This window comes from Myotis davidii, unplaced genomic scaffold (assembly GCF_000327345.1).
Source record: "Myotis davidii unplaced genomic scaffold, ASM32734v1 scaffold391, whole genome shotgun sequence".
Taxonomy (NCBI): Eukaryota; Metazoa; Chordata; class Mammalia; order Chiroptera; family Vespertilionidae; genus Myotis; species Myotis davidii.
Window position 1 is genome coordinate 419,478 of NW_006284336.1, and position 15,491 is coordinate 434,968.

Genomic DNA, 15,491 nt, shown 5'->3' on the forward strand with positions numbered 1-15,491 from the left:
CCTGAGAGTGGTGAACATGGTTCATGAAGATGTCATAATTGTCCCCCTGACCAGGAGTTTGACCAGGGGGCAGGGCCAGCCGGCCAACTGCCCACAGCCCCTCCCTCTGGCTGGCCCCATCCTGGCCAGTGGCAGCGGTGGCAGGCGGCTGAGGGAAGGGAGGCCCTGGCCAGCAGCTGCTGGGGACCCTACCTGTGCATGAATTTCATGCATTGGGGCTCTAGTTCCTAATACTTGGCCATGAGAATAATTGATCAGAAAAATACTCTCTATTTAAACATTTAAAAAAACAAATATAGACATGGGTTATCATCATCAAATAATATTTTGATTTCCTAGAAAAGTCTTTAAGTCACATTAATCATTGTCATTAACATGTAATTTTCAGCCATTATGTCTGTAATGATCTGAATGTTTGTGTCCCCCAAGTCCATTTATTGAAATGTAACCCCCAAGGTGTTGGTATTAGGAGGTGGGGGGCCTTTCGGTGGTGATTAAATCATGGGGACAGAGCCTTCATGAATGAGATTATTGCCTTTATAATAGAGACCCCAGCTACCTAGCCCCTCCCACCATGTGAGGGCAGGGTTGAAAGTTCAGCAGTTTGCCACTTGGAGGAAGATTCTCCAAGAACCCGACCAAGCTGACACCCTCCAACCTCCAGAACTGTGAGAGATATACTTCTGTTGTTTACGCCACGCAGTCTGTGGTATTTTGTTAAAGCAGCCTGAAGAGACTATGACAACGTGCATGACTATAAAATTTCTTTTTTTCCCTACGTTATACTTCTCATTATAGCATCTTTCCAGACCCAACATAAGACACACTTTCTCACCATCTAGATCCTGCTTCTCTCTATGGGGTAGGGCAGGAGGAGACGTGCTATGGGTATTCAAATGGTGCAGCTGAGGATTGTGGAATCCCTTAGGCAGCCACTTGATGTAAAAGTTTAAGTATTTTTTTCACTCTAGCTGGTTTGGCTCAATGGATAGAGCATCAGTATGTGGACTGAAGGGCCTTGGGTTGGATCCCTCCTTTCTTGTAGGCATCTTAAAGTTGGGTGTTGTTTTTTGTCCAATTTGACAGTCCCTGTCTTCAAAAGCATGTTTAGACTATTTACATTTCATGTGATTCTTTTTGGTTGGGTTTAAATTCACCATCTTATTCTGTTTTTGTTTTTCATTAGTCTCCTCTGGTATTTGCTTATTTTTTTCTCTTGGTAACTTCTTTGTATAATGTATTTCTTTACTCCATGTAATCTCCATTGCCAGTTTATTAGCTACAATGATTTGTAATTTTAGGGCTTGCTTAGGGTAATACAAATCTTTAGGTTATCTCAGTCTATTCAAGTGATACACTTTTTGGCATATAGTATAGTGTGTGTGTGTGTATTCCATTTTAGAGATAAAGCTGAAACTTAGTGAAGAGATGTGACTTGTCTATGCCCAGAAACCTTGGTTATGGGACTAAAATAGGAATTCTAGTTTATGGATTTCAGACTCTGCATATTCCACAGCGTAATGCTAGGATGAGTGTAAATGTGCTTCCTTTGGAGAATACCAAGTCACCACAATTAGAAATTTAAGCACTGATGGGAAAAAAGTTGGGATTACTTTTTTCTTGTTTAGGAAAATGTAAGTTTAAACACCTAATAGAAAAGCCCTACAATTTCCCTGCAGACCACTGGGCAGGCATTACACATGGGCATCAGGTGAACAATGAGAGGTAAAGCTCTGAGCCAGCATTTCAGCTGAGACCCTGGAGCGGATTAGGATTCCTTAGGCTTTTCACATTAGTCCCTCCAGAGAGCAGCTCACATCCCATAAATCACATTTGTGACTGGTGGGGCTGTCTGAAGTTGTACTTCCTCATCTTATTCCATGTGCTCGAATTAAAGAATATCTGAGACTGTCAGCATGATAGGGGCCTCTGCCCAGGCCTGGTTATGCACAAATTGAATGCAAGATGCATGTTCACTTCTTGCATTTGTAACATTAGGATTGCAGGTTGATCTGTTCATACATCCATTTGGACAGATTGGATTTTATGATCCTTGGATCATGATAGGAACAAAGAAAATGGTCTATTAATAATATGAATAAATATGTCAGTATTACTTTTTAACACAAGTATAACTTAAATAGGAACCAATATACATTAAAATGAAATTCTCTTCAATATATTTTCCCTAGTATAATTGCATTTATGTCCAGCTTTACTCCAAGTATTATATATTTATACAAGATTAAAATTAAATGCTCTCTGGGTATTTATACACCATCATTTTCTGTCATACTCATTCATGAGCTCTAGAAGGCAGACACTTAATCTCTGAACCTAGGAGATAGGTCATAAATATAGTCAGTTGTTATAACTAGTCTGATTTATTTGAAAATAAAGAGTAGAATTCTTAGGTTGAAACAAAGTTTGTCAGATCAGGAATGTGTGTGTGTGTGTGTGTGTGTGTAGTGTGTGTGTGTGTGTGTATATATGATGCCAGAATGCCTGGATTTCTTTCTTAGTCATAGGAATATTATATAGAAACTAGAGGCCCGGTGCACAAAAATTTGTGCACTCAGGGGGGATGGGCGGTCTCTCAGCCTGGCCTGTGCCCTCTCGCAGAGTGGGACCCCTCAGGGGATGACCACCTGCTGTCTTAGGCCCATTCCCCAGGGGATTGGGCCTAAGATGGCAATCAGACATCCCTCTGGCAGCCTGGCAGCCCTCACGGAATGTCCACTTGCCAGTGGGGCGCAGGCCTAAACTGCAGTCAGAAATCCTTAGCGCTGCTGAGGAGGTAGGAGAGGCTCCCACCACCACTGCTCTACTGGCAGCCATCAGCCTGGCTTGTGGCTGAGCAGAGCTCCTCCCATGTGGGAGTGACTTTACCACCAGAGGGCAGTTCCTGCATTGAGCGTCTGCCCCCTGGTGGTCAGTGTGTGTCATAGTGACTAGTCATTCCCAGTCCTTCTGCTGTTAGGGTCAGTGGGATGATGGCTGTCTTCAGCTGGTCACACTTCCTTCAGGGTGGGGGTCCCCACTGGGGTTCCTGGCCAGTCTGGGTGAGGGGCTGAGGGCTGTTTTCAGGCTGATGGGCGACTGAAGCTCCCAGCCTCTCCTTTTTTCTTTTCTTTTTTTTATTCTGGGATTAATTTACCTTCTATAGCTGTCACTGGAGCTGAGAGCAGGCTCCAGCTCTGAGGCTGTTGCTGGCTGAAAGCAGGTACCTGGGTTTGTTTAGATTCTATAATTGAAACTCTGTTGCCATCACTGGCCGCTCTAAGCTCTGAGGCCGCGCTCTCTGAAAGCAGGTTTCTGGGGTTTGTTTAGGTTCTATAATTGCAATATTGTTTCATCCAGAGCTCAGAGCTGAGCTGCGGCAGGCGGGGAAGGTTGACTTCCTCCATCACTGGAGTAAGCAAGCCTCATGTTCATGTTCGCTTCAGCTGCCTGGCTGCTGGCTGCCATCTTGGCTGGCAGTTAATTTGCATATCTCACTGATTAGCCAATGGGAAGGGTAGCGAAGTTATGGCTAATTACCATGTTTCTATATTATTAGATAGGATAGCCTCAAAATATAACTTTTTGACTGGTATTTATATAATGAGAAGAATTGTCAGACTCGGTTGTTAAGGTTCTTGACAGTTTCTCATCAGCTTCCCCTGGATGTTTACAAAAGCAGAAACCATTGTTCAGTGGTTTCCACTGTAAATGCACAGGAGCGGCTCTGTGCGTGTGCAGGGAAGTGATCGTCACCGCATAGGCCACTGAGGACCATGGCAAGGAGGCTTCCTGGGCTGGGAACATGATGAGGGAGAGTGGAGAGGGACAGAGAGAGAGAGGCCACACAGCCTGGTCCAGTCACTCTTGCTCTGCAGCTGTGCAGCTCTTAGGCCATTGGAGCTGCTCACAGCCTTTTTCATGTGGGTTAATAAACAAGAAAGATCTCCAGCATTCCACAATGAAATTGTCTTTTGGAATAGATGTTTAGCTGGCAGTTTCGCTCTCTCATTTCTTTAAAAGAGATATATCGTCAGTGCTGTTTGCAGGAAACTGTGATGAGTCCCGTCCTGGAGATGGCTTTGCCTTCATTTCCTAAAATGTGCTTTAGACAGGCTGATCATTTGGGTGAACGATAACACAAAACTCTACAAAATGAAATTAAAATGTTTGCTCAGGAAAGAACAAGAGGGCAAGGTGAAATTTTATAAAGAATTATTGGTAAAATATTGGGTTTGATTAATGAGATATTCAGTCATTCCCTTTATTCCATTTCTAAATGCCCTCCTGGCCACTGTGCATTTCAGGCTCTATATTATGCTTAGTTACAAGTTAGTAATAAAAACAAAACAAACATGACCACTGCCCTACGAACTCAATCTGGGATTCAGTCAGTGAACAAATGAAAATTTTAATTTATATTAAAATAAATATATTTAATGAATGTTATGATAGAGAATAATTTAGTTGGGTTCTTTTTCAGAAAATGTTATAGCAAATCCCTCAGTAAATTAGTATTTTATTTATCCTCACCCGAGGATGTTTTTCCATTGGTTTTTAGAGAAACTGGAAGAGAGAGGGAGAAAATACCAATGTGAGAGAAACACATCCGTTGGTTGCCTCTTGCATGCGCCCTGACCAGGGCTCGGGCCAGGGAGAAGCCTGCAACTGATGTATGTGCCCTTGACCAGAATTGAATCTGGGATCCTTCAGTCTGCAGGCCAACGCTCTAGCCACTGAGCCAAACTGGCTAGGGCTAGGAATTAGTCTTTAAATCACACTCAGTGAAATTACTAATTCATCAAGGGAAAAATTGGCAGTATCGTCCTAGGAAAAGGGAAGGACGTAAGCAAAAGTCTGGAGCTGGCTGAAGCGTTAGCATATTTGGTAACTGAAAATGGACCAGTGTGCTGAGAGGCAGAATTGAACCCAGGGAATATGTAGTTTGAATTGTATAGGGTCTTGTAAGTCATAGTCAACTGTTTGAAAATGGGTCAATATGGTAATTCCATTTCTTCTTTGCTAATTGGTATTACGTCTGCTATTCAATACAAATTATTGAATGAATATGCATTATCGAATAAAATATTAACTTTTATTGTATATCATTAATAGATATCGACTTTAATGATTTAAACAATCTTAGGCCATCCAATGGAAAAGAACTGACATTGTCATAGGGCTGACACACTGAAGGAAATGACATTGACTTTGAAATGACATAGACTAAGGTTAAGTGGTAGAAACAGATTTCAACTCATTTTATTTTTTAATTTCCTACTTTAAAAATACGTTTTTTAAATAGATTTTCAGAGAGAGGAAGGCAGAGGGTGAGAGAGATAGAAACATCAATGATGAGAGAGAATCATCAATCAGCTGCCTCCTACATGCCCCCTACTGGGAATTAAGCCTGAAACCTGGGCATGTGCCCTGACCAGGAATTGAACCGAGACCTGCTGGTTCATGGGTCAACGCTCAACCACTGAGCCACTCCAGCCTGCCAACTCATTTTATTTTTAATCTTTAACATGATTCTTTTGAACTTCAATGAATTAAAAAAATTTGGATTTATTGATGTATTATGATGAAATAATATATCAATAATATTACATGAGACATTGTGTGATAGTACAACAAGCAGGATTCAGGAATTGGTAATGTAATGGAGATGGAACTATTTTCTAGTTTGGATCTCTATGCTTTTAAGAAGAAAACGGAAATGAGTAATAAGTTAAAATATTATGAACTGCATAAGCTGTAATTCATATATATGTGTAAAAATGTTAAAATTAATAACTATAACAAAAATGTTTCCAATTACATGGAGAATTTACTATAATAGTTGGGGGATAAGGTATGCAGGATAGGTCAATATTGTGGATAGAGTTGTCATCAAAAGCATATTTCTATAATTATTTGTTTTACCTACTTTCAATCTCAAAATGTATTTTTCTAAGTTAGCCCTTCATGTCTTCCAATCTCTTAGGCTCCTCCTTGTTCTTGAGTTCTTTTGACAGTGTGCTGTCTCGAAATCCTCCTTTACACAGTAATTCACTAGCTTTATACAATTGTTAGAACACCTGCTATGCAAGACATCCAGTGAAGAAGACACTGTCCTTCCTCTCAAAGTTTTGAAATGGGATCCGTAGGAAGACATATTTAGCTTAACAACTGCAATATAGGAAAAATGTTGGGGCAAGAAAAATGAAAAACACCTGAGAGGGGAGAATTCAGAAGAGAGAGTGATAACATTTGTTTGGGAGGATTAACATGTTAATGGAGGCAGTAGAATTTGAACTGACACTTGAAGAATGGCCATTATTTTGCAGGCTGGGAAAGGAAGGAATATGGTGAGCAAGGGAGAGGCAAGCACGCACTAATCTTGAGAATAGAATGATTGCTGCAAACTGATAGTTTGTTTTGACACAAGCCAGTATTACCCAGCTTGTTACCCTCTTAATTCATCTTACTTGGCACCAAATGACTATTGGTTATTATCAGAAATAAAACTCGCCCCGTAAGATAAAAATATTTATTCTGATTGATGTATGTTTATTTTACTACTAGAGGCCTGGTGCATGAAATTTATGCGTGAGTAGGGTCCCTATGCCTGGCTGGTGATCAGGGCTGATCAGGTTTCCCACCTCCCTGCCTCCCCGCCACCTCCTTCCCTCGCTCCCTCAGTGCCCTGCCTCTGCTGCTGGTTGCCCACCATGTTCCATGCCGCCTCCTGGTGGTCAGCGTACATCATAGCGAGCGATTGAACGCCCATTCTCCTGGTAGAACTCCCGAGGGGACACTTTGCATATTAGCCATAAATATATATATATATAACTGATATGCAGACTGTCATCAAGATTCCAAAATCCCGGCCACTGCAGTCAGTGAACAAACCAAGGGGCCTATTGTCCCGCGTGGTGTGGTCTGCCTGAGGGCATCATGTTCTTAAATACCGGCCTTGCTATTATTTTTACGATGGGCCTATTAAGCTTATTTTCTCAGGAACAAAATTGCTATGCAGTGCCCATTTTCAGGGAACCAAATAAAAGATTCACTTTCAAACTTTCTTTTGAATAAGAGGGAAATTTCCACACAATGGAACTATAAATTTAAGTGAAAGAACACACTTTGGAATTTACAATAGATGGCAGGCTGTGTTCTTAGTCTTCTTGAAGGTGTGAAATTGTAGCTAATTGCTCTGTTCTCCATTTTAAAGAGCAAAGAGCTCATAAATAATAAGCTCCAGTAGCAGTTTGCAAGGCTCTAAAACCTCTCATTGCCAAAGATGTAATTCTTTTGAGTGTTGATTATTCCCATGCATTTTGAAGTGCCCTACAGAGACTAAGGGCATGAAACCATCTCTTCCGTTCCCTTTGCATAGAAGAGCTGTTTATGCCAATGAGAAGCTTACTCCCTTTGGTTGCCTATAACACATGCATCCTTTATCGAGATATAATGCTTCTTAAAGATATAATGTAGGAGTCTCTAATAAAATGTAAATAATGAAATTACTACTTCCTGGGTAATGATAAGTACATTTTCTTTAAAGTAGAAGTCAAAGCTCCTCTGAGCCTGCAGAGGCTCCATTCCCTTCAGCTCAAAATAATTCAGATGCCAAAGTGGCAGGTCTCAGGGAGGCCCATGCTGAAACAGTATGCTCTTGTAGGGAAGGAAAGAGAATTTTCATTTTACCCTTCTAGGTTCTTGGCTGAGACTCGTTCCCCCACCTTCTTAAAAAAAGACAGATTAACAGGAGAAAAATAAAGAGAAGTTTAATGACATGTATACCTGCTGAATACATGGCACATACCCAAGAAAACTGAGTAACTCTCCCACATAGCCCAAGCCACCACTTTAAATAACATCCCTATTTAAAGAGGAAAGAAGACATTGGGGGAAGGGAAGGCCAGTTACAGGTATTACCAAGAAAAGCCCAGCTAACAAGGGTGAGGTTGTTATGCAGATTTAAGTCGATTTCTCCATTGATAAAAAGATTTAGTCACTTCCTCTTCCTGGTACAGAGGCAGAGACCCTTGCAATGGCGACATTTTCATTATAAATGTGTCTCTTACAAAAGGGTACCTTCTACTCAGTTGTCAGAGCTTCTCCCATGTCTGCTGTTTCTTAGAAATAACCATCTCAAAATAACCAGTAGGCCAAGGAAGCATATTTTGGGGTGGCATGTTATGCCCCCCTTTATTCCTAAGGGGCAGTGAGGCCAGGGGAAAGTGCCAGGCCGGAAATCAGGTGGTTCCTTTTTTGACTCAGCCCTGGTTCACTGTGTGACCTTGTTGGGGAAATATAAGCAAAGCAAAATCTCCTGCCAACCCAGAAAACCTCTGCACACAATGTAGCAGAGAGAGAAGACGGTTTTATTATTGAATAGGCGTTAAACTAGAATGAGATGCACATCTCAGGCCACTCACTAAAAAAGAGACAAAGGAATCTCACCCTTATACATAGCCAAGCAGATACAGCCACTGGTAGGCAGTAACTAGTCCTCAAACAGCGGACTTTGTCACACACACGTCACCCGAAGTTCATTTGGTAATTAGGGTGACCTTGTGATAGCCAGTTGGTTTTATCCAAAGGAAAATTAAATGACAGGAGGTAGTTTTGGAGCAAGGCACCTGCCAAGTGAGGCTGCTGTCCTCCCGAAACTGGATGACAGGGGCTTGATGGTTACATTTTAAAGTGATGGGTTCTAGGTCCTTGAGGCAGAAATTCCTGTTTTTATTAGTAAAATACACATAACATAAAATTTACCATTTTAAGTGTACCATTCAGTAGTAAGTACATTTGCAATGTTGTGTAACCATTACCTCTATCTGTATTCAAGACTTTCTCATCACCCCAAATACAAACTCTACCCTATAAGCAATAATGCCCCATTCTCCCCTGAAAACAAAAAACAAAAATACAACAACCCTCTTATCCTATATAATAGAAAGCTAATATGCAAATTTTTCCCATGGGCGGGAGTTCTACCAACTGGGAGTTAGACATGCGCTGATCACCTTGGGGTGTCAGTGGCAGGCAGCTGGGGGAAGGGAGGGCCTGGCTGGCAGCCGCAGCCGGCAGCCTCTAGGGACCCTACCTGTACATGAATTTGGTGCACTGGGCCTCTAGTTTTAAATAATTCCTAAAACTTCTAATTGTGCCCTCCTCCCCTCCCCACACCTGCTTTCAATAAAACCTTTGACAAGCAACTATATTTTTCTATAACTTAATGTGTTGTTTAGTTTTCCTTCTATTTACTTTTGCATTTTCCTCTAAAGACAAGGGGTGCCATTACTTTCATATATGATAGTAATAAAAACAATCCTTTAAATAAATGTAAGTAAAAATGAGTTTATTTTTTAAACATTTAAAATAAAATGACTCAAGGCCCTGGCTGGGTAGGCTCATTTGGTTGGAGCATTGTCTACAATGCCAAGGTTGCAGGATTGCTCCCCCATCAGGGCACATACAGGAAGCAAATCAGTGAGTGCATAAATAAGTGGAACAACAAGTCAATGTTCTCTCCTTCCCTCTTTCCTTTCCCCTTCCCGCTCCCCCTCCGTCCCTCCCTCCCTCTCTTTCTTCCTCTCTCTCTTAAAAAAAAAAAAAAATCAAATAAAATGAGTCACTGTTGTGACCAATGAGGGGCATGTGTTCAAGTCAGCAGTTCCCATAGTTCAAGGATAGCAAACAGGAACTACACAGCCTTAAACTGTCACAATTGAGAGAGGACGAGTATATGGAAAGTCTGAAAACAGAGGCAGAACCAACCTTGTGGTGGTACATGATTTTGGACTGGAACACGTGGTGTTCCCTGGATTCTTTGTCTCTTGGAGTCGAAGAATGAATCCACGGACTGAAGATGGTATAGCAAAGGTGGAGATTTATTGAAGAACAAGTACAGACTCCCACGTGGTGAAGGGGAAAGAATCTCACAGCACAGACTCCCATGTGGAGAGGGGGGAAGAGTCCCATTGACTTCCTGTTTCCATGGTTTATAAAGGCTGCAAGTCCCTATGTCCCAATATCCCTTCTGATTGGTCAATATCTCCTTTTGAATTGGTTTCTACAGTAACTCCCAAGGCCTTCCTCCTTCATTGTCCTCCTCCCCCATTGTCCTCCTATTCCTTCTGGGCTTTCTTTCCCCTTTATTTTGTAAATATAGACCTTTTGGCTACTCCTGGTTCCCTTGTCTTATGTAAATATAACTGTTGGCTCCCTTGTGTTATGGAAATGTACCTTCTCCCAGCATTCTTATGGAAATGTAACTTCTCCCAGTCTGTAGCCCTGTGTTTTTTTCCATGAACCCCCAATTCTAAAAATTCCCTAAGCCTGCCTATATCCCCCTAAAATTCCTATTTCAGTCGTATGAATGTGAATAATTGATAGATGCTAAAAGACCAGGGTCTGTATATAGAAAATTTGGCAGGAGTTTCTGTGAAAAAGATCTAGATGCCATTGTGCAAACATGTTTATTAATCCTTTAAAATCATATCTATGCCTCTTAAAGCACATTGATGCAACTCTAGTGTTCAGAACAAGGAGATCAAGGTTGTGCTGATTTAGCACTGCTCAGGCATTTTGTAAAACCCTGGTAAACTCAGGCGGAGATGGATATTATAAAATGAAGCACGTCCAAATAAGTAGGGGAAGTATGATAAAGATTTTGAAACGCATGTCGTGAGCGCTAAGTCTGAAAAAACCTAAGAATATTTCGATGAACGGAGACTTGATACTAAAATCCCCTTTGCATATCTGAACAGATATCATGTGAAAAGAGGAACCAGTGAGACAAATGAGGACTTGCTAGCAAATACGGTTATCCAACAGTAGGGTCAGCAGCCATATTGGGTAATGAGAGCTCTCAGCAGAGGTAATCAAACAGGTGAGGCCTTGGCTGATGATTGTGCAGCTGCAGATGTGTGCAGTGAGGTTACCGTAAAAGGCTTGGTTGGGTTGTGGTATGTTGGGAGCAGTTAGAAAAGGAATTACTATGTAAAAAAATACCTGTTCTATTACAGGCTATTTGCTAGTATTTTTGATCACCTGTTTCAGTGTAGAAAGAACTTAAAAAAAAATTACTTTCTGGCAAAGTTGCTTAATTCCTAACAACAACAACAATACTGATGCTTCGAAGACCAGAAAGAAAACTACCAGCACAGACCAGTTTGCAAAGTGCAATGGTAGAGATATGTGTAGAGGATAATGAGCCCAAATTATGTCTTAAGGGAATTACGGGCTTTGGGGACAGTCAGCTTGTTTTTCCCTTTGTATTTTCATGCCTTCCAAAAGCTGACTCTGGGTCTCCAGGGATTCCCGTGAGAGAGGCCCAGTCTTTGTAGCTTCCCTCCTAGAACAGAGAACATCTGGGATTTGCTAAGTGTGACTCCCACCAGGAGATGGCAGCATGTGCCTATAGATGTACCAGCCAGCCCATGTAGTGCCTCACAACACCATGGGCTATGTGTAAGGGACACTAGGGGGCTCTAAGCTCCCACCGCTGGTTACAGAGTGAGCTGTTCAGAGGATCACTTCATAGGAAACAGTCCTCCTTATAATTACTACCCTATAACTCCACCCTATTACTACTACCCCCCCCCACCCCGTCCCACACACCTACACCTATTCACAAAGAGGGTCCTGTGGCTGTCTACAAAGCCGTGGCTATTACACACACACACACACACACACACACACATACACACACACACACTTTGCAATCTGAGACAGGTCCAATGAACCCCCCAAATCTCAAGGTTCAGAGATAGCTGTCATCTCTACTTCTTTTACACTTTGGCGACCACAGGAAGTGCTCTTTATTCAATGCAAGTTTCAGTGGCAGGACTTACTAGGCTCCAAGGTCAACCAGGGTACCAGATGGACAGGTTGTATCCAGCAGGAAACAACAGCAAATCAAGAACAAGGACTGATTTTGTGCCTCTATGAGCCTCGCGCAGTAATTGTGGAACTATATGCCCAATGAGATTTTAGACGTGCATGTAGTTTAATTTTGTGAAAGGAGTAACTCTGTCCCCCCTTCCCACTTTAGGCAACTGCTGCTCAGTGTTACTTCTTAGTTACTTCTCCACTGTCATAATCTGCCCAGCCACAGAAAAGAGACTCAATCCCAAATTTAACTGATTCCAAATACTCCGTTATTTCTACAGCCTCTTTCTGCTGCTTCCCCTACAACACGGGAACATACAAATCTCTGAAGAAATACTCAATTCTCTGAAAGGAATTTAGTGTCACGTGCAGTTGTTTTTCCTTTTCCAAATAGAATACAGTGGAATTAAACAAAGGCTTTTTGCCAAGTGCTAAACAGAAACTCTTCCGCCAAAGGCGAGCTCTAGTTAAGCGGAATGTGATATGGGAATTCACAGGAGCACTGCCCAATACCCGCTTCTCTGTAATCACAGGAGCACCTACACCGTCCAGGTACCATATACATTTTAAAACAAGGCTAAAGTGCACGTTGCTGTGCTTGTTCTCGAACATGTTAGTCCATAAAGTAAAATGAACCGCGCATTCTCAGGTCCGGGTGAGATGTGAATGAATGCGGACCCAGAGGTCTTTGTCACCCGGGCTGCACTATGCTCTGCACAGTGAGTCTGACCAGTGAACCTGGATGATTTTAAGGGGCAGTAATAAAAGCATAGAAGTTCTAAATAACGGATGGGATCATTTCCCTCCAGTGTGGCTTGGTCTGATCATTCCTGGTGGTGCTAGGACCTTGTTGCCACATTTTGGCAAGAGGAATAGGTGGCCTGGTGAGGGGGTCAGAAAACACTCAATGGACCAATGATGATTGAAGCAGAAACTCATTTCCACACCCAGGGCACATGCTGAATTAAAGCTGGGAGCACAATAATGACGAGGCAAGCTCTGTCCTCGCCTTGTTGAACCTCCGTCTGATGGGGAAAACGGATATCGCAACCAGGAGGTATAAAATGTACTGTAACAGGGGAAAGAATTGGTGGTAAAGAGCTCAACAGAGAGGCACCTACCCCCATCTCAGGGGAGTCGGAGGAAAACTCTTGGAGAAAGGTTGTCTAATTTGAGACCGGAATAGTGACTAGGAATTAGTTAGACAGAGAGGGTGGGAGAAACTGAGGCTTTTCCCTGGAAATAATCTGCTTTCCCAAACAGAAAGGTTCCCGCGACTTTCTATATGTATGCGGTCTTTCTAAAATACCTAGAAAAATGTCTTTTGTGTCTGTTATCTATTGGTCCTTGCTGTGCCTCCTGGTTTGACCCTCTCTCCGAGTCGTGCTTCCCGTTTTGGTCAGGGTACCTCCCTGGGAGTGGAGGAGAGGTCTGTTCTTTAGCTGGCGACCAATACGCCTTCTGGCTTCATCGTGGACACCGAAACCAGCGACTCTGAGGACTATTATGAAAGCGCGTGAGTTCAGCACATGAGGGCAGAAGCCGTCTAAGCCAACATGCATCTACCGCCAGTTGGATTTCCACAGGATTCCCCCCACCCCCCCCATTTATCTTCAGTCATTTGGGAGAAGACATGTTACTGCTGAACGGCCTTTGAGAGGAAGAATTGAACAGCAATCAACTTTTTGGCAAAGCCAGGATAGAGGTGACTGAGATCACCGAAGGTCATATGATAGCCAAATGATCTAAGCCACTGGGGATGGATAGCAAACATTTCCTCACATTTTTTGGTTGCTCTGTGGGCAGGAACAAAGCATGATTGAAAATTAAAGTGCAGACTCTCTCTCTTTTGAGTAAACCCTTCTGTCATTTTGAGGCCGGCTGGCAACCACCTAGCCGTTCTGTTCAGGAAGACTTTTGAAAATCAAGTAGAGGCATGCTCTAGAAGCCATAGCAAGCATAACAAGTGTCTTCCGCTTCCTAAGTATATCCCTTTGTTCCTTTAAACCCAAAGGAACATCTGTAGAAACACAAACCGAGAATCCAGCCATTCTTAATAGCTGGCAGTTGGGGTTTATGTTGTTCAATCAACCTTAATGCTGGCAAAAAATGAGTCCTTTGTTTTGCTTTGGGGAGAAATGGAGCCTCTTAGAGGTGGCAGGCATAAAGACCTGTTGATGCAACGCATTTTGTGTCAGATTAGCTAGACTCTATAGAGTGACAGGCCCCTGCGCCTCAGGTTGTCTATGTTTTGCTAAGATAGGAAGGATTCCCTCAGGGACCGACAGGCCTGGGGCTAATTATGCTGTAGGGTGAATTCATCACTAAATCTTTTTCACTAACAAAGACAAATGACTTCATAGGTTGTAAAAGGCCCTAAAAAATTAGGTGAGTGAATCTAACTTGCAGCCAACACATGAACCCAGAGTCAGCACATGGCAGCCTGCCAGAGAGGCTCCTCATTGTTGGTCTGCATAGACAAAGACGAGAACTAGGCCACTGTCACTGGGTTTACAGCTTATGACCTCTTTCACCGACCGTGGTCTTCACTGCAGTCAGTAAGAGGGAGGCATTGTTAGGGCCTTCATGTGCAAACGTGGAAATCGTGGTTCAGAAATTTCAGAGTCATATAATTAAAAGAGCTTGGGTTTTGCAGATATTCAGCTCTTAGCTCCAATTCTGTCTTCACCACTCATTGATGTGTGACAGATTTAAAATCTCTTTGAGACTCAGTCTCCTCATCTTTATAATGGGGATGATAATACCTACCTCATAGGCTTGTGACAACAGAGAGAATTCATCCATTCTCCCCTCCCACACACACACATATGTCCCTTAAAACATTTGTGAATTGGAAGAACTAGTTTAGCTTCTCTGTGACACATTTTCTTATTTATAAAATGTAGACAATAACAGCTGCTCTAGTGATTTGGTGTGAAGCTTAAAGCTGATAATGGGAGGTAAAGTCAACCAATAAGCACTTTGATGATGATGATGATTCTCTTACCCCTCAAATTATTAGTCCATGGTCATCATGTAAGGTCCAGAGCCAGGGTCCAATTCCAGGAGTTCTAATTTTAAGATATAAGGTTTTTCTATTGTGAGAAAGGAACACAGAATTAAGGGCAAGGATGGGAAACAATGTGAAATCCCAAGAGCTGGGATTTCTGTGATGGCATAAAAGACTTTCAAGAGACAATGGAAGTGTGGGAGGGCTAGGCTAATGCCTTCCTGATGGCCAGCATGGGACCTCTCAGGCTCTGATGAGGGGTTCAGAAGGACATTATGTTGCAAGACCTGCATAGCCTCTCTGTGTTGGTTATGGGGCTGAGTTACAGAGCTACCAGATATGGAGTGTGATCTTCAGCTCAGGTTTGAAAGAAGGATCTGCCATGATCAAAGGGAAATCATATTCCTTGATTATTCCTCCCTTTTATAGCTTCCTCTTTTGGGAGAAGACTCTAGGGCAGGGGTGGGCAAACTTTTTGACTCGAGGGCCACAATGGGTTCTTAAACTGGACCGGAGGGCCGGAACAAAAGCATGGATGGAGTGTTTGTGTGAACTAATATAAATTCAAAGTAAACATCATTACATACTAGGGTAT

General features: G+C 42.4%; 1 long non-coding RNA gene across 1 annotated transcript in view; it reads right to left on the reverse strand.

Annotated features, from left to right (window-relative positions):
* Positions 1-1,577: 1,577 nt before the first annotated feature.
* The window catches only part of LOC107184512, a 20,044-nt gene continuing 6,130 nt past the window's right edge, over positions 1,578-15,491 (reverse strand). The window contains exons 2-3 of the long non-coding RNA XR_001515362.1: positions 8,265-8,270; positions 1,578-1,588 (exon numbers count right to left, since the gene is read on the reverse strand). This is a non-coding gene — a long non-coding RNA (uncharacterized LOC107184512). The remainder of the gene's footprint in view (positions 1,589-8,264; positions 8,271-15,491) is intronic.